Raw genomic sequence first — 14,473 nt, forward strand, 5'->3', positions numbered from 1 at the left:
TAAAAACTATTTATTTGATTTATATACTGCCCTTCCAAAAATGGCTCAGGGCGGTTTACATCAAAAGTTGCCACTTCAAGAACACACTTAAACTTGTTGGGACATGCTTTCCCTTGGTTGTCCTCTAAGGGGTAAGAGAGCTCCAGTGTGGTTCTTAGAGGTGCATGGACAGGCACATAAAGCTCTGAGTATGAGCTTGGGATTTCCAAGGTGACGGAGGAACAGGAGGGATGTAATGCTGGCTATGGAAAGAGAAGATCTCTGGGACCTCAAACCTTTAAAGATGGGGGCTTTTAAAAAGACACTAATGTGGGATAGACAACCTTTGGCCCTCTATCTGTTGTTGAACTACAACTCCTATCATCCCCAGCCACAATTTATGTGGCTGGGGATGATGGGAGTTCAGCAACAGCTAGAGTGCCAAAGGTTGCTTATGCCTGTCCTAAGGGAAGGGCGCAGCCCAAAGGCTTTGCTTGCTTCAGCTTTAATCAGCTAGAAAGATTTGAGTATGAGCAATTCTACATTAGTGGCAACTTAATAATAAAGTATGTCAATGTTCATTTAGTGTTGGTACCTTTCCAATATTTTGAAACAATCAAATGAAACTACTTTAGATATGGTTAATTTGTTGTAATGCTGTGTTCTATATAAAAGAATAGCCACAACTTGCTTTACCCAATATTCTGGTTTTAAACTCACTTAGAAATTATTTATATGTTCCGTAGAAACTATAAAATAGATTCCAAGAGAGATGGGAGATTCTGAAAAGCAAGATACTGAAGGCTCACTCGCACAAAATTCCCATGAGAAGGAAACATCTAAAGAAAGCAGTGTGGATGCACTGAGAGCTATTTGAAAAACTGAGAAGCAAAAATGGCACATAAACAAAACAAAAGGAGAGGCATATCACCAAGGAAGAGTATAAAAGAGTAGCCTGAACCTGTAGAGATAATGGCAGGAAGACTAAAGCTCAGAATGAACAGAGGCTTGTGAGGGATGCCAAAACACAACAACAAATTGTTTTTTGGATAACAAAATAAAAATCAGCAAAGTGGTAGATCTTTACTTGGAGAAGATTGTGAAATAGTAACAGGTGATAGAGAGGGTAGAGCTACTTACCTTCTATTTTGCATTTTCCTTCTCTCACAAGGGAAAGGTGGCACAACCTGCCAGCAGTTACAGTAATGAAGAAATAAGTTAAATGTGCTTCAAGATCGGTAAAGAGATGGTAAGAGAACACCTGGGCACTTTAGATGAATTTAAATCTCCAGGGACTAGTGAACTGCATCTTAGCATACTGAAGGAACTTGCAGAGATTATCTTGGAGCCACTGTCTGTCTTTGAGAACTCCTGGAGAACTTGAGACGAGCAGAACTTGTCCCTTCTTCAAAAGAGGGGAAGAAGGAACTCGGAAACACTCATACCTGGGAACGTCATACTTGGGAGATTAAGCAGTCTATCTGTGAGCACTTAGAAAAGAATTTGGTGATTAATAGGAGCCATGATTTGTCAAAACAAATCATGCTATACTAATCTTCTTACTTTTTTTTGTTCAATAGATTATTAGTCAATCACTACTTTTACAACATCCTCATGATCTGTTTGTGTAGACAATAGTTTAAGCAAAGTATTTGAAAAAGTCTCCCATGATATCCTTGGGGATGAGATGGTAAATTCAGGCTAGATGATACTACTGGCAGATGGATTCACAGCTGCTTGAAGAACTGGACCCATCAAGTGCCATAAATTACATCAATCTGGAGAGAGGCTGTTTCAAGTGGAGCAGCACAGGACTCTCTCCTGGACTCTGTGCTGTTCAACATTTTGATAAATTTCTTGGAGTGGAAGGGATGCTTATCAAGATTTAAAACAATATTTATTACATATGTATTCTGTTCTTTTTCCAAGGAACTCAGGGTGGCATGTGTGGGTGCTCCCTACCACCCACCCCCAATTTTATACTTAAAGCAATCCTGTAAGGTAGGTTGGACTGAGAGAGAGAGAGACCAGGCCAAAGCCAGCCAGTGAGTTTCATAGCTGAGTGGAGTTTTGAACCCGGAGATTTGAGTGTCCCTGCAGTGGCTCTTGATAGCCTTGAATACTGGGCCAAAACCAACATGATAAAGTTCAACAGACACATGTAAAGTTCTGCATTTAGGTGATAAAAGGGCAACAAAGAATATGCGTCTGGAAACAGACCTATGAGGAATGGTTGAAGAAGCTAGGTATGTTTAGTCTTGTTCAGACTTTTTCTCTTACTCCTGAGGGCAGAAGTAGAACCAGTGGGTTGGCTTTACAAGGAAGCAGATTTAAGCTAGATGTTAGAAGAAATTTCCTAATTGTAAGAGTTGTTCAACAGTGAACTGTCTGCCTTGTATAGCAGTGAGCTCTACTTCATTGGAGGTGAGGCTTGACTGCCATCTGTTTGGGATGCTCTAGCACAGTGGTTCCCAACCTGGGGGCCTTCAGATGTTGCTGAACTAAAACTCAAATCATCCCCAGCTACAATAAATTGTAGCTGGGGATGATGGGAGTTGTAGTTCAGCAACATTTGGAGGCCCCCAGGTTTGGAACCACTTCTCTAGCATATTCCTGCATTTCGCTCTAGCATGTTCCTGCATTCAGGAGGAAGGACTAAAAGACCTCCAAGGTCCCTTCCCAAGCTAAAATTCTATGATTCTACATATGCCCAGTAAAAAAACACCAAACCAAAACATATTTTCAGTTTAGCTATATGTCTTTAAGGGATATGTTTCTTAAAATTTGAAGCCTGCTTCCAATTTTTTCTTCTATTCTTCTCTGTTAAAAACAATAATTGGTCTGGTGTGTCATCTGATAAAGTAATAAAGCATTTAAGTTTGACCCAGGAAAGGAGGAAACTAAAAAAATAAAGAGCTGTCCCAATTCTTGTTAAACCAGCTCTCCCCCCCCCACCCACCCACTCAATACAGTGGGAGGGAAGGTTTTGGAAGGCTGAACATTTGGGGCAACTTTCATAGGTTGTGGCTCACAACACTATCACATTGTATAAAAGTCTAACACCAATGTATAACAGTATATTTATAGTTAAACTATAAATTATAGTTTCGTTGAATAAGAGACTTAAACACCTACTTACACTTTCTTCTTGGACAACTTCAGTTTAGGGGAATTTTTGTTACGAAAAATTCAAGGTCTATATGCTGACAAGGCCCACTGGTGAGATTTATTCTCTGGTATGTGTAAATACAAAATATTTTAAAACTGCAGAACAATGCATTCATTTAAATTATCTTGGGTTTGCATTTATTATAATTTTCTTTAATAAACAATTGTGTCCTTTGGTTCAGTTAATAAAATATGGGTTTCTGCTTTATATTATGATGCAGAAAAAAGATACAGAAGATTTCATACCTCAGCAAAGGAATATTTAAACGGGATACCATTGTTTAAGTCTTAGTTGCTTATATAACAAAAAAGCATATTTTAAAACCAACTCTAGAATATCTTTCAAGTGCCTTGCTGCAATAATGCAGTTAGCTCGACACAACAGGCCTTTGATACATAAACACAATCAACAAAAAAGTATCCTAAAAGAAATGTTAGAGCCAAGAGTGTAATTGCGCTCAGGAAATTTGCCACCTCTGCTCAAAAGGATCTAAGAATATAAGGGTCGTACTGGATCATCCCAAAAGTCCATCAATCATCCTGCATCCTACAGTGGCCAACCAGATGCCTCCAGGTAGCTACAAACAAGGGATGAAGTAAACAGCCCTGTCCTCGTGTTTCTCCCTAGCAACTGGGATTCAATGGCTTACTGCCTCTAGGTGCGAATGCTCCATGTAGCCTTCATAACAAATATCCCATAAGTGACCTATCTCCATAAACTTGCCTAATCCCCTTGTAACAGCTGGTGTTATGTGAAACATTTATCTTACCTGTTGTGAATCTGTTGCCACCCCATATCTGGTGTTATGTGAAACATTTAACTGTTGTGAATCTATTGCCAATCAATTTTATTGTGTGACCACAAGCTCTAATGTTATAGCAGAGGAGGAAAAATCTTTCTGTTCACTCGCTCCATATTACTATATCAATACTTCTATACATCTTTATCACATCTGCTCTTGGTTGTCCTTTTTCTAAACGAAAAAGCCCTGAACACTAACCTTTCATGATCTGATCTTTCTGCCCTCTGGAGCCAGCCCTGGTAGCTTCTACAAATACAGGCACTCCCCAAGTTACAAACATGTGGTTTAACATACATACATACAGAAAAGCTCCATAATATATTACATTAGGGAATATGTTACATTTTACAACTTAACAAACACCAACCTGTACATACAAACAAGTCTTTGCTCTTGAACTATATGTGTTCTGTGTTATGAACAGCCGACTTACAAACAAACTTTTGGACCACAACCTGTGTATAAGTTGGGAACTTCCTGTACACCCCCCACCTCTTTCTTTTTGCAGCGAGACTTTTATTTTAAGTCTAGGTCGCAGAAATTGCTTTGTGACCTAAATTTGGCTATAGAACATACATTTTGTATCAGAAGCATGCATGTCTTAATTCCTTTATACTAACAATATTACTCTGCTTTTATCGCACATGCTGAGAATTGAGTTTCCATTAGTTGGTTAGGCTTGTATGATTTGAATTAGTATGGAATTGGGTATTTCACAAAAGTTTAGATGCCAGTTCAAGTGACAGGCCTCTAATTAAATGTCATTGTTAGACCTTGAGAACTGGACTTGGTTCATGAAGCTTTTTCCAAAAAATGTTTCAAGTGCAATAAATTGAAAAGAGTGAACTGAATGGGAACTGAGTTCTTGTAGTCCTCTTTAACCAATAGACTTGTCTACTGCTTCATTTGCATGAAAAAGTAGATTTCTGTACATGACTGTCTTTATATTGCTCTCAGTTTTACTGAGGAACAAATGTCTTGACTTTTCAGGTCTTAAATAGTGCTTAGATTGGTGCACAAAGTCTTTGGTAACTTTATACTAACTTGGCAAGCATACACAATAATAGAGATTCAGTATACCTTTGTTTCTGTAGTATCCAATTCTAGTAGAATATATAACATGGTTTCAATTATTTTAATGAAGTGTGTTTATTTAAGATCACACTGCTTCTAAAGCATTCAGTTGCAGTGAAGGGTTAAACATGAGTTCCATGGTATACATGCACATAATATGTTTAAAAGAGATGGGTGAGAGGCTATTGTTTCCTATTTTGGTTATTTCTCTCAGCTTTATTGATTGAAGGTCCCTTACAAGAAATTGCTTTTTAAATTCTTAGTATATAATCTTCTGTAATAGTCAGTATAAACATCTTGCTATCATATGATCAGAAGCAGAATTCTGCATGTGTGCAGCCTATTTGCAGTCTCTTCATATTAATTCACACTAAACCTATTTATTGATTTGATCTGGCTTTAGTGTTCTTCCACATTGGATTAACTGAGTAAAGCAGAATTTGTATGAACCTATGAAATGATGGTTGCCCTATGCTCAGCATTGTAGAGCAGAAGTAATCTAATATTTGAACAGCCATTTGGCTGAGAGAAGGTTGACTCTTAGGAAGACTAAATAAAATGAATATATATCACCCAGTGTAATATACTTACAAATTCTTTAAAAATATTAAAAATTACTGAGGAGTAAGTCATCCCTCTGTTGGATAAACAATTTGGACAAATATAATGCAATTGTAAGGGGAGATACCTGTTGCAAAACAAGATCATGTTGAAAAAGACTGTTGGTTATTTTCAGGATAATCTTTTTTCCATATAAAGAAGACAATCTATTGGAAATTACAGAAGCTCACTTGTGTATTCCCCTTTAAAATAAGAAAGTAAGGAAGAAACGTTACTGTTGGGTGCTTTATTCTCTTTTTGTATCATAGTTTTCACATTGCTTTGAAATTTCATTTTTGTTTTCAAGATGAATGCTTGGTCCACTTAGGATTGAGTAGGAACATGTAGAGCAGGGGTCTCCAGATGGAGACTGCACCTTACAAAGCTCTTTCAGGTGTGGGTGATGCATGAGTGATTACTCAGTTCTTCTGTATATGAAGTGCTTGTAGTATACAGGTTTTAGATCTGTTTGAATGCAACATCATACTTCTTCTTGGAGAGGTTCCTCTGAAAGACAAAAAACTGTACTTTATGATCTTAGGTAGCAGATAAAATAACTTTGGTTTATGTGCTCATTACAGGGGCTCGATAACCAGCGCATGTATGTAGAAGGGATAAACAATGGTCTTTCTCACAGTCACTTTACCTTTTCCATGTTCCTATAAAACATCCTGATTCCAAGCATATGATGAATATGCCCTATGCCCTTTTTTTGGAAAGGGATGAGAAATAAAATTATTGCTAAGGTTTTTACAAGTACTAATATTTGCCATGGTCATGCTATGAAGATCTGGTAACTGCAACAACTATATTCAGAATTCATATTTTACAGGTGCACATATCGTGTCAATTCTCATAATATCCTGCCAGCAAAAGTTGAGCAGCAATGGGGGGAGGAGAATGCTCCTGATTCCCAGTCGTGTCTGTGTTGAAAGTGACCAGGAAGTGTTTGTGTGCAAGTGGGCAGTCATGGTTGGTCAGTGTGGCAACTGACATTGGCAACATTAGATTTGAAGCTGCTGAAGTTGGTTGCCTCACAGACTAATCATGATTGCTCTCTTGTGCACAATCACTTCCTGGTCACTTTCACCACACAGACCACTGGGAATCAGGAGTATGTGCTCCTCGCTTTACTACCTGACTTTTATTTATTTATCAAATTTGTGCACCGCCTCAAACTTTAGTCTCTGTGTGGTTAACAATAACATAAAACAAGTTAAAACATACATAAAACCCAAAAAACAATTTAAACAATTTAAAGTCAAAACCTAAAAATGTAAAAAGCTCAAAAAGCTTGTGTGAAGAGTCTGTTTTCAAATGCTTTTTAAAAAATTGCCAGAGATGGGGAGGATCATATTTTAGTAAGGAGCGCATTCCACAATCTTTTGGTGGAAGGATGATCATGAGAAGAAGCCCAATATGTGCACCTGTATAATATGTGGCTGCTGCAGTTCCTGGATCTTCATGGCATGACCTTGGCAAATAGTATTAATTTATTTTACTTTATTTAGCACATTTCTGTAATGCCCCATACAGTCCCTTGGCAGTTCACAATCCAAAAACCATTAAAACATCAACACGACTAAAATAATTTAAAATGCAAATAAAAACTGTAAAACCTGAAGCTTTAAAACTATAAACTAAAAGCCTGGCTAAACAGGTATGTTTTCAGGGGAAAAACATCCAGAGAAGGGGAGACTTCCTAACTTTTTAGGAAATGTGTTCCAGAGTCCTGGGGCACCTCGAAAAAAGTCCTGGTTTCAAGTTGCCACCAACCAAGTCAGTGGCAACTGTAACCAGACCTTCTCATATGAACTTAATAGGTGGCAAGGTTGATGAAGAAGAAGGCATTCTCTTAAATACCTCTGACCCAAGGCATTCAGAGCTTTTTAGGTAATAACCAGCACTTTGTATTTCACTCAGAAGCTTACTGGCAGCCAGTGGTGTTCTTTTAAAATGGGTGTAATATGGTCTCTTTGAACAACCCCAGAGAGCAACCTGACTGTTGCATTTCATGATAGCTATAGTTTCCGAACTATGTACAAAGGCAGCCCAACGTAGAGTGCATGGCAGAAGTTGAGTCTGGATGTTACCAGCATATGCACCAGACTATGTACCTGCTCTTTCTAGGGGAGTACAACCCCATCCAGAACAGGCAGATCTAAACCACTTCTTAAGTCTCAACCTCCCATAATGAGTTCCTCCATCTTACTTGGATTCAGCCTCGGTTTGTTCTCCCTCATCCAGCCCATTACTGCCTCCAGGCAGGCATTTACTACTACTATGAATATTTATATACTGCTCTTCAGCCAAAGTTGAAAGCGGTTTACATAGAAAAATAATACATAAATAAGATGGCCCCCTGTCCCCAAAGGACTCACAATCTAAAATGAAACATAAGGTTGACCCCAGCATCAGCCACTGGAAGGATGCTGTGCTGGGGCTGTCTAGGGCCAGTTGCTCTCACCCTGCCAAATAAAGAGAATTGCCACTTTAAAAAGATGCCTCTTTGCTTAGTTAGCAGGGGTTAGGGAAGTTGGGCCATTGCCTGATGAAGTCGACATGGAGAAACAGATTTGGGTGTCATCAGCATATTGATAACACCGTGTACCAAGTCCCCTGATGATTTCTCCCAGCAGTTTCATGTAAAGGTTAAAAAGCATTGGAGATAGAATGGAACCCTGGGGAACTCTATACAATTACACTTGTTTTGAAGAGTGACAGTCTCCAAGTGACACCATCTGGAACTTACCCAAGAGGTAGGGGCAGACCACTGCAAAGCAGTGCCTCCTACTCCCAACCCCCTCAGGCACTCTAGAAGGATACCATGGTTGAAAGATAACATTAAAAGCTGCTGAGAGATCCAAACGGATCAACAGTCACACTCCCCCTGTCAATTCCTAAGTGGAGACATTTAACAGGGCGACCAAGACCTTCTCAACCCCATAGCTTGTCCAAAAGCCAGTTTGAAATGGGTCCAGGTAATCTATTTTTCCAAGACATCCTGGATATGAGATACCACCACCCTCTCAATCACCTTGCCCAACCATGGGAGGTCTATAATTTCCTAATTCTGATGGAACCAATGCAGGTTTCTTCCAAAGTGGTCTAATGATTGCCTCCTTGAGACAAGGAGGCATCCTGCCCTCCATCAGAGAAGCATTAATGATCTTAACAAGACCCTCTCCAATAACCTCCCTACTAGATTATATAAGCCATGTTGGGCAAAGGTCAAGAAGCTGGTATGGCAAAGTGTCCCAAGTAGCTTGTCCACATCCTCAGGAGTCAGAAACTGACATTGATCCAACTTAGCCACACTAGTGTTGCTGCTGGACATCTCCACAGTAGACTCTGCAGTAACTGTAAAGTCTAGTTCAGCTTGAATATGAAAGATTTTATCTGCAAAAAACTCCTTTAAAACATCACAAACAGGTAACTGATGGATGCAAATACTCATTCAGGGGAGGAGGGTCATGTATTAGCCCTCTCATAACCCTAGACAGCTCCGCTGGGCGTCAGCTTGCAGAAGCAATGTGGGCAGAAAAGAACTGCTTTGCGTGCATTGCCAGAATGTAAATCTATGTGCTCTGTCATGAAATCTGTCAGATTTGAGCTGAGTCTTTTGCCACTTGCGCTCTAGCCGTCTACCTTGCTGCTTCAGCCCCCACAGTTCTTCCATATATCAAGGGGGCTAATTTAGAAGCATGTTGGAGAAGGTGCTTAGGAGCAATAATGTCTACCACCCTAGTAAGTTCATCATTCCAAGTCTGAACCAGGGCATCAACAGAATCACTGGCAGAACCAATCTTAAAGCCATCCAAGGCTTCTTGGAATCCTATTGGATCCAATAGTCTTTTTGGGCAGACCATACTAATAGGTCTTTTATTCCTATGGAGGAGGGTTGAGGCTGCGCGTCCAACCTTAACCAGATGGTGGTCCGTCCATGACAATAGGAAAACCACAGGAGTCCCCACCCATGGAACACCATCCTGATCAGAGCAAAAAACCAAATCGAGAGTGTGACTGGCAATGCGTGTTGGTCCTCCTGAGACCACTTAGGATAGTCCCATAGTTGTCATGGCCACTATGAACTCCTGAGCTGATCCTGACAAATTGGTTCAAAACTTAGCATTAAAGTCCTCCAGAACTACCAGTCTGGGAGACTCCAACCCCAACCCCACAACCAAGTCAGTCAGCTCAGTCAGGGCTGTTGGTAATGGGATGAACGGTACACCAACAGAAGTCCCAGTCTATCCTTGGTCTCCAGATGTAGGTGCACACATTCAATATAGGCCAATTCCCTGATAGGAACCCAGGTAAGGGAGAGAGTATTCTTATAGACCACAGCTGCTACTCCTCCCGCCCACTCACCTGCTCTACAATAGAATATACTGTCAGAAGAAGCTAGGCCTAAACTGGATTACTAGCTGCTTCCATCTAGGTCTCTGTAATACCCAGTCAGCTGCATCATCCACAATGAAATCATGGATTATTTCTGTTTTTATTTTGAACTGACCTGGCGTTGTACAGAAGCAAGGTGAAGTTCTGTGGGAGATTGGTACTTCTTTCCAAGAGCTGGCAGGGGTAACGGCTATTGAATTTCTGACCTCCCCCTATAACGGCCTGCTATTCTGCCAACACTACTTCTTCCTCTATTCCCCACCAACAAGGGAATCGCTCCAGGGACACTGAACACGATTCCCCCAGCCCCCAATAGTAGTACTCGTGAAAACCTTAGCAATAATTGTATTTCTACTAGCTGACCCCGCACAGAGCATCTGTGCAGTCGTGCACTTGCCTTTTGGTCTGTTGTGTGGTGTGCTGTAGTTTTGCTGAGTCCTGTTTTCCCTGTAGTGGGTGCATGGCTCATTCATGGTTTTCTTGTCAGGTAGATTGTGTTAGTGTCTGTCCACCATGGGTCTCTTATGTCATTCCTGTTTGCTGGTCATAGTGAGTGCTGAAGGTGTTTTGTCCCTTCCAGTGGCCAAAGTGAGTATTGGGGATATATTTTTTTTGTTTGTCTTGTCTTGATGGGGCTTTTGTTTTGTTTTGTTTTGTTTTGTTGTGCCACAAATGTGCCAGAGTGAGCCTGTGTGCAAGTTGGCTATCTGCCCTTAAAGGCATGTGGCTTCTCCCCATCCTAAACGTTCAGCACATCCCTACTCTCCATATCCCTGGAAGGTTATTGCAAGCAAAGAAACAGTGGAGTGATAGGTTGCCTTGGAACTCTGTGGAGAAAAATCAGGTTCTGTGCCCTTGTGGCACTCACTGCATCAGATTCAGAACAGTTTAGTGTATGATCCTGGTGATCATTACCTAGTGATGCCTAATGGCAGGTGCTGTGTGACTTGGGGGGCGGGCGGTCCTAAGTCTAACCAAAAGAGGCAACAGAATGTGCATAACTTACTGCCTCGAGTCAGACTTTGGGGATAAGCCCACTAACTTCCAAAGCCCCACAGATTTGCTGCCTGTTCTCCTGCCTCCCCCTACCACCACCCTGCACTGCTGCCAGCCGGTTCCCCACACTGCCAACCGCCTCCTGGCGTGAGCTCCTCTCTTGCGCAGTCAAACTGCTTCCTGCCCTTCCTTGCTTTCTCCTCTATAGCACATTAGCAGAAGAAGTCCCAGAACACCAGCCTGTAAAGTGGGTGGGGGAGAGAGCAGACCTCCTACCAGGCATTAAGTGGTTCCAGTCTCCTGAGTGACACTCTAGCTATTCCACAGCTTTTGACATTCTCCCTCAGTCTCCCATCAACACCAGTGTCGACCTGTCATCATCCAGCTGTCCTTCAGTCTCCATTTCAAGCAAAGAAGCAGTGGAGTGATAAGTTGCCAACTGCTGCCAACTTCCTCCTGGAGCAAGCTCCTCTCTCTTGTGGTCAAACTGCTTCCCACCCTTCCTTGCTTCCAGCCTGTAAAGGGTGGAGAGGGGAAGAGAGCAGACTCGTTGCCGCGTTCTGAGGCGGCCAACCACCAGCCACCCCCTTCTGTCAGAACTCGCTGGCTCCCGCCCGCACTCCTCTCTGGCTGCTCCCCTCAAACTCCCTCCTCTCAGCCCACCCCAGCCAGCACTCCCTCCGAACTAGTATGGCAGGCCTGCGCCCCGCAGTGCCTGCCCGCAGTCCTCTCTGGCTGTTGCCCTCAAACTCCCTCCTCTCAGCTGACCCCAGTCAGGACAGCAGGGCTGCTGCTTTCAAACTCTCTCCTCTCAGCTTACCCCAGCCGGAAAACTCCTTCCCGATGGTGGGGCTTCTGCCTTCAAACTCCCTCCTCAGCTGACTCCAGCTGGAAAACTCCTTCCCAGTGGGCTGCTGCCTTCAAACTCCCTCCTCCCAGCTGACAGCAAACTCGTTCCCGATGGCGGGTGTGGCAGGCAGGCACACTCCTCTCCAGCTGCTGCCTTCTCAGCCAATCGCGACCTTTCTAACACATCCCCACGCATGGCCCATCAATGAGAAATAAGTATAAGGATGCCCTGGGTTTAGAAAGGCATGAGACCTTGAGACATAGCCATCGTATACTTAGTATTGGGAGTAGCAGTAGTAAGTTTATTGCTGTCACAGGCCAGATTAACAAACAGTAACAATTAACAGCATTAATAAGAAAGTTCAAGAAATTTCAAAGTTTACAAAATCACAAACTGTGCAAATTACTAATACAGTCTTTACGGAGCTTCGACACCACGAAACAGAACTTTGCCACATTATCTGAAATTCCAGGTTTAAAATTGGTCAGCATAATTTCCAAATAAAACTGGTCTGTGTGACCAGGATAAATGGCTAAAATAGGAGCAATAAATTTGGTGCGAGCGTCCTTGTAAAACTGGCAATAAAGAATAACATGGGTGATAGAGACTCTGAGACCCTGAGCCGCAGGGGCAACAGTACTGATGATAAGGAAGTCGTTTGAATTAACCCTCAAGTACTGCCAAACGGAGAACGTTCAATCGTGTGAGGGACAAAAATCTCCTAAATTTTGGTACCAAGATCTGGTCTAACTATTCAGCCGGTTTATAGTTAAAAGTTTGAGAACCTAAGTATATTCTCTTGGGTAGCCGTGCAGACTCCTGCAAATCTATATCTCGGAGCCGTTGCTTCACAAAGCAAAGCGCCTGCTCTAATCCTCGCCCAATAAGATCTTCTTGAGACGTGCCCAAGTGATGCAATTTTAATTTCAGAGCTGATTTCCATTTGGAAACGAAAATGTCTGATAAAACTAAAGGGGCAAGACCAGCCAGAAAGAAGACCAGGGTTAACCAAAATTTAATTATGCTAAACCATACTTTTGCTTTCGGAGTGGTGACCCCTGCTTCCCTATGAAGGACGGCATTTGCTGTACCCCTGGGTACTTGAAAAATAGCCCTCAGGAATTTAGTTTGTACTGTTACAAGCTGAGAGAAATCTTCCAGAGGACTGATCTCCGCCCCATAAAGAATTTGGGGATATATCTTGGCCTTCAACAATTTAATAGCCGCTGGTACAAAAAAGGCACCCCTAGAGTAATAGAAGGACTTAATCACATTTGCTGTCTGTTAAATACCTTGGGAAATATAATCAAGATGAGTTTTACGTGTTCCAGTTTAATGGAATACTACCCCCAAATACTTAAAAACCTTAACCTGTTCAATAATATGCCCATTTATTGTCCATTTAAAGATTTTGGGGTGCTTTGAAAACACCATTGTCTTGGTCTTAGAATAATTGATCTCTAAAGCCTCCTTCTCAGTATACTTACCTAAGGCGGTCAAAGCACAACTGAGACCTATCCTGGTTTGAGATAAAAGGGCAATATCATCTGCATAGAGCAATAATGAGCCATGTCTGCCAGCATGTTTGGGGGTGTATTGGGATGTTTTATAGGGACAAAGAAAGGGATAGTTGGGAGTTGGGATCCCAGGATGCTGAGGCAGGGAGCCATGCAATGATTTCAGCTCAGAATTAGGTTATATGTGTTCTGAAAAAGACATGTGTTCTGACTAATAGGTTCAATCTTTATAACGTAGAAATGAGCTCTAAATTTCCAGGAGCAAAGGCAAAACTTAAATATAGTTTTAGACAAAGTAATCTTGTTATAGTTACTTGCAACTTCATAATGAGAATGATGCCTTGTTTACTGTTACTTTCAGAACTAATAATAATCCTGTGCTAATTAGTTCATATGAGTATTGTAAAACAATTTGGGAAAGCTTTGAATCTTTGAGGGTTTGAAGACTGTGGTTATGGGAGTGCCTCAATGAGGACTTTGAAGGTTTTCTTCTGGGAGGGTTTATATTCAGGGCAGAGAGTAGTCTAGGTGTGAAGGCCAGTAGACAAAGTCACAGTAGCAGTCTTTAGAAGAGATCTGTTTATGTACTTCAGAATGGAGTTTAGGGTTCAAAACTGAACACTAGCTAAACTGACAGTGCAGATAATTTCTCTGTTCAACTATCTATCAACATGATCTGTCTTCTCTTGGGCACTGGAGCCAAGGCAGCTCCCTGGTTTTCTATGGAGCTGTTCACAATGAAGTGCTTATGGGGATTACTGTTGGTGGAGGAAGACTTGTGACAACTGAGCACAGTCTAGAATCCATCTGAGGGTCTATTCTGTGATTGTGATGGTGCAAAGAAATTGTACCTTAATACCTCCATTGTTTCAGCAGAGTCAGCCACTGGAGATCTTCCGAGTAGTGGAGGAATATTTTCATCTGGGAAGGACAGACTGATAGCCCTCTGTGACCAATTTGCAAGACATTTAACTGATAAAGTCACTCTTAAGTTCTGATTTGGATGCTACATTGAATGATAACCCTGCTCTTTTGCATTTGGCACCTGCTTGTCCACTTTTTATTCTTTTCAACTTGTTCAGGCT

The 14,473-nt window shown here is 41.6% G+C and overlaps 1 protein-coding gene and 1 long non-coding RNA gene across 9 annotated transcripts in view; one reads left to right on the forward strand and one right to left on the reverse strand.

Annotated features, from left to right (window-relative positions):
* Nucleotides 1-14,473, forward strand: part of APC (APC regulator of WNT signaling pathway) — a 111,791-nt gene that overhangs the window by 5,691 nt on the left and 91,627 nt on the right. For 4 of the 8 annotated variants that reach the window (XM_053294271.1, XM_053294272.1, XM_053294278.1 and 1 more), the window contains one exon: nt 726-2,225. The exons of the other annotated variants lie outside the window; for them this stretch is intronic. The gene's annotated coding sequence lies outside the window, so the exon portion shown is untranslated. The remainder of the gene's footprint in view (nt 1-725; nt 2,226-14,473) is intronic. 8 annotated transcript variants of the gene reach the window in all.
* Nucleotides 5,649-12,070, reverse strand: LOC128344349 (uncharacterized). Its single transcript, XR_008315807.1, has 3 exons — nt 11,842-12,070; nt 11,298-11,536; nt 5,649-6,131 (listed from the first exon to the last, which is right to left on the reverse strand). It is a non-coding gene; the product is annotated as an uncharacterized LOC128344349 (long non-coding RNA).

This window comes from Hemicordylus capensis, chromosome 2, assembly GCF_027244095.1.
Source record: "Hemicordylus capensis ecotype Gifberg chromosome 2, rHemCap1.1.pri, whole genome shotgun sequence".
NCBI classification, from domain to species: Eukaryota; Metazoa; Chordata; class Lepidosauria; order Squamata; family Cordylidae; genus Hemicordylus; species Hemicordylus capensis.